Raw genomic sequence first — 4,833 nt, 5'->3', positions numbered from 1 at the left:
TGCCCCTTGGGATTAGGGCTAATGCAAGTATCTTCTACCTTAAGAGGCACCACCTTTCAATCAATTTTAAACCTGTGGCTTTTACCTTGCTAAGACTTTGACTAATCTTTCATTCTGTTGTTCCACAGTGAGGCCATAAACTGATATGTCATCCATATGCATAGACATTCCCTCCAGTGTTGCAGCAACTTTTTCATTTCCTTTTGGAACAACTTTGGAGCAGTAGAAAACCCAGAGGTCAATCTGTTAAGCAAAACAATGGGTGGGGAGGCAATTACTGTGGTTAATTTGACACTACCTGGATCCGGCCAGGTCTTCCAGGATCCAGTAGCCGTATCCAGCAGAAAAAAATACACCAGCACCTGGTATCTAAGGAAGAGTATCACCTATGCTGGGAAGAATCGACTTACCTCATTTAACAGCACTATTCAGTTGCTTAAAATCAACACAGGTGCACTGGAACCATTGTCATGCACCAGGCAGTTGGCTCTGGTATCAGTTGTATAAGCCCACTTTGAACCACCCCTTCTGGTTTGCACTGTTCTTGGGTAAGTAAGAGAGCTGCTACTGCTATGGCAGTATGACCCACAGAGCAGGCAGCCTTCCTGAGCCTCACTTGCATGGGTACCGCCTTCAGCGTTCCTATTTCCAATGAGGCAGCGCAGCAGTTTAGTGCTGGGGTGGCATAGCCAACGAGGAGTCTGTTTACAGAACTCCGGGCACTGCTGTTACATTAACAGCAATTATTGTATTCACTATAAATTAAAGAAGAATTCTAACAAATGCATTCTTGCAAGCTTCTCTTTCTTGTGCTGCAGTAGTTCCTTTCCTGGAAAATGTTGTCCAGCTTTGACTGCAGCAGATTTTTGGGCAAACCAGAAGGCAAGGCCATGATCTAGGCAAACAGCCTGCACCAAAGTTTCAGGCAGCCAGGAATGCTGACGGTGCAAGTGGAGGTCAAGAGCAGAGAGGTGCAGTCAAGCCATCCAGAGGCCAGGTCCAGGGTCCCCTCATGGGCCCCTTCCAGCTGTACCCTTTGATGCTCCTATGACCCTCCAGTGGAGGCACGGCAGAAGCGCTGAGGATCCACTGTCACTGCACTTACCTCCTTAATAGCCTTGACAGCCACTCTTTTGGAAAGCTCTGCTTTGCTGGATGCAAAAATGTAGCTTTGTAACAGTGACTGTTTTTCTCTGTAGTGATCCTGTTTTGATCATATCCTTGTAACAGAACACCAACCTCTTTGCATTATTTAGTTAAAATTGCATTGTTCTTTAATGCAACATTGAGTGCTCTTATTTAAAAAGACAGTACCTATTTCTGTTATATGTCCTTGATAAGACACATACCAGGGTGCCTTCTAAAATGTGTCTGGGTGCCCCTCTCTTGAGCATCATATGACTATGTGTGAACATACATGAATAAAATATACCAGATATAGGGACTGGGCCCTTCTCTCCCAAAATACAGCATTCCCAGGTGGATACCTCAGACACTGAATCTGTACTGGAAGAAGATGCAGGGTCAGGATTCTTAGCAGAAATGCCCTGAGATAAGCCAAGCGGCTGGTGAGAACTTCTTGTTCAGGGGGAGACACTGTGGAACAGGGAGGGCCAAAGGGGAGAGAGATAACTTAATCCGTCCTATCATTCAATGCCAGATCAAGACAGCTAGCCACTCCGGTTCCTGACTCCTAGCTGAGCGGATCAGAGGAAGCACGTCTGGGATACAGGCAGCCAAGCTCCCAGGGAGCAAACAACAAGAGTGAGCAAACAAGGAGAGCAAACAGGAGTTTGGCAACAGAGCTGTAGTGGAGGGAGGAAGAGGTAAAGGGGTGAAGCACCCGAACCGGCCCAGCAAACAGTCTCTTGAAAGAAACCGTGTGCTCCTGAGAGTTGCAGCTGAAAGGGAGTGGCCGGATTACCAGCAGCAATGATACCAAGGATTTCAAGAACAAGAAGAAAAGTGTGTTAGTTGTGAGAGACTTCCTGTTGTGTGGGATGGAAACACATGAACATCAGGGAGAGCCGTGGACTCATCAGGTGTGCTGTCTCCCTGGAGGACAGATTAGTGAGTGATATGACCAAAAGACTGCCAAGGCTCGTACAACCATTGGTGCACTGTTCACTGTGGGTGGCAAAATGATGAGATGGAAAGAGAAGGCAGAAGGGGCCAGTTACTACTTTGGCTCACTCTTCTCCCAAAAGCAGATCTATGACCTACCTGAGGAAGTGGAAGTACAAGCTGAAGGAGTGGCCTGGCAGCTCAAGATTGACAGACAAATAGTCAAGGATCATCTGACTGAATTAAATTAGTTCAAATGTCCAGGGCCTGATGAACTCCATCCTAGAGTCATAAATGAGCTGGCAGAAGAATTCCCCAAAACACCATCTATTATATCTGAGAAATCATGGAGGACAGGGGAAGTGCCAGATGACTGGAGGAGGGCTAAAGCTGTCCCCATCTTCAAAACAAGAAAAGAACCTGGGAATGAGGGACCAGTCAGTCAGACATCAGCCCCTGGGAAAATTCTGGGGCAATCAGTCTGCAAACACCTTGAAAACAATGCAGTGATTTGTAGAAGCCAGCATGGATTTCTCAAGAACACTTCCTGCCAGACCAATCTGATATCAAAATTTTGTTGGCTAACAACCCTGATGTGGAAATGGGGGAGTTTGCAGGGAAGAGACGGGCTCATGACACCAGCATAGTCTCCTCACTACAACATAATTGGCTATCCAATTGCAACATGTTTTGGATGTTGCCTGGAATTTCAGTTCAGTGATTCTAAAACTTGTTCTTTAAGGGCAACGAGGAGCCATGCTAGGCATGGTGGCGAGAGAACAATGATAGAATACCGTGAAATTTCAAACAGGTTGGATAGTCGCTCTGCAGTGTGGAACGAGATCACTTTTGGAATCATGATATTAGGTGTTAATAGTCCTGCCTCGACACTTTTTTCCGAGTGAACTCCCTCCAAGTGAAGCTTGCAAGGGTGCGATCCTGTGGCCCTTGCCCTCCATGCATTGTAAGCACTGAACTACACACATCCGGTGCATGGCATGAGCTGCAGCCATAGCCACCTTTGCTGCCCCCTGGCATTTCAGCCAGACAGGCATTTCCAAGATGCAGCCCTTGGAGGGGGAAGGAAGGATACTGGAGCATCAGCTGGATACTGCATAAGTTGTTGGCCCCAGCCCCCCCCCCCCCCCACCTTGCCCTCCTGGCTTCCCTTCTTCTACAAAGCTAGTTTCCAACCTTGGACCAGCCACCACATCTCCTTCTGTGCTGGCTGTGAGAGCTAGGAGGGGGCTGGAATTTCAGAGACCCAGCACTGCAGCTGCAGGACTCAAAATAATCCCATGATCCCCTCACCCCCACCCATATAGCATCAGGAGGCCATAGGATTGAGCCCCAAATTTATGTTGTAGTCTTTAGATCAATGCTGATCACTGCGGGATCCTGATTAGAAATATAGAAACAGAGTGAGTCAGAAGGGGCCTCCTGGCCTATCTAGTCTGACCCCTGGCTTCAGCCGGCTCCACTTATGATATGAGGAAGGTGACCTGTAAAATACAATTTGGGTTTCTAAGTAATAGATTGACCAAATAGAATTATTATATAGTTTCAAAAATGGGTTTTGACAGTGTAAATCAGTCATCTTGGAATCACACTAGCAAACTGTGTGGATGCAGAATGGGAAGAATGGCAGGGAAGTTCCTTGGCTGCATGGGGTTCCTTTAAACCTGTTAAGTGCCAAGCCTATAGGCAGACCTATAGGGGGACTCAGGTCAGAGCATTTGCTGCACTGAGTGCCAGGCTGGAGATTTTTTTCAAAAAGAAAAATCCATCTGCATCAATGGGGGGAAAGAATTTAGACCAGCTCTAAATATTTGACCTGGCTACAGGAGTGGCCAAGAATTGGAAATTCCTTGGATTCTTCAGCTCCAAAGCCTCACCCACTCCTTTCACACAACCTCCAGTCCTCTTCCACTGCAACTCTGATGTCTAAGAGGAATGGGATGCAAATCTTTCTGTGTGGCCAGGAAGAGAAATCCAATGTCTGATCATCTCCCTCCAAGTTTCTAGCTCCATCTCAGATTTTTGATTGACTTATGAGTATGGCCCCTTGAACCGTACAACTGCAGCCCAAGAAACATGCTGAAAGCAAAGTGTCATATTACTGGGGGGAAATGGGATGAATGCATTTGCCGGGAAATGCATGCACAGGATAAAATGCTGCTTGTAAAAGCCATTGTGCAGATCCCAGAAGGGAGCATAAAAATCCACTAGGCCATGCTCAACAGAAAAGCAGCCATACAGAACTACTGTCCACTTCATAAACCTCAGCTCTGTAAGGCACTTAGAAATCAAGAACAGAAATTTTTCAAAAGAAAAGAAAAAAGCAGGGATATTGGGGGCCTGTTGCATGATCATAGCGATAAAGATTTATGTATGATACTTGGACAAGTTAAGTCAGTCTGATGGCATGCATCGAATCATCTCAATTAGCCAGGATAATCGCTGAACTGCCCATTATTTTGTACATGAATTCATGGAAAGCTAGCATAATCCATAGTTATATGCACAAAGTTCAGAAGGGCTTCTCTCAGATGAGAACAAAAGTCAAAATTACCTGAATGAACCAAACAGCTGGGCAGATTGGAAGAAAGTAAAACTGAAAGGAGAAATGGCAGCGTAGAACCAAATGCATAACTATGAACTGGAACATAATTCACTAGGCAACACAAGATGAATGATCCCATACCTATCCACATTTCACACATACGCCAACAGTGTGATTCCATGCCTCATACAGCTAAGACATCCATC

The sequence above is a fragment of the Varanus komodoensis genome, unplaced genomic scaffold (genome assembly GCF_004798865.1).
Source record: "Varanus komodoensis strain SLA01 unplaced genomic scaffold, ASM479886v1 scaffold60, whole genome shotgun sequence".
NCBI lineage: Eukaryota > Metazoa > Chordata > Lepidosauria > Squamata > Varanidae > Varanus > Varanus komodoensis.
Note: the sequence above shows the minus strand (reverse complement) of the source record.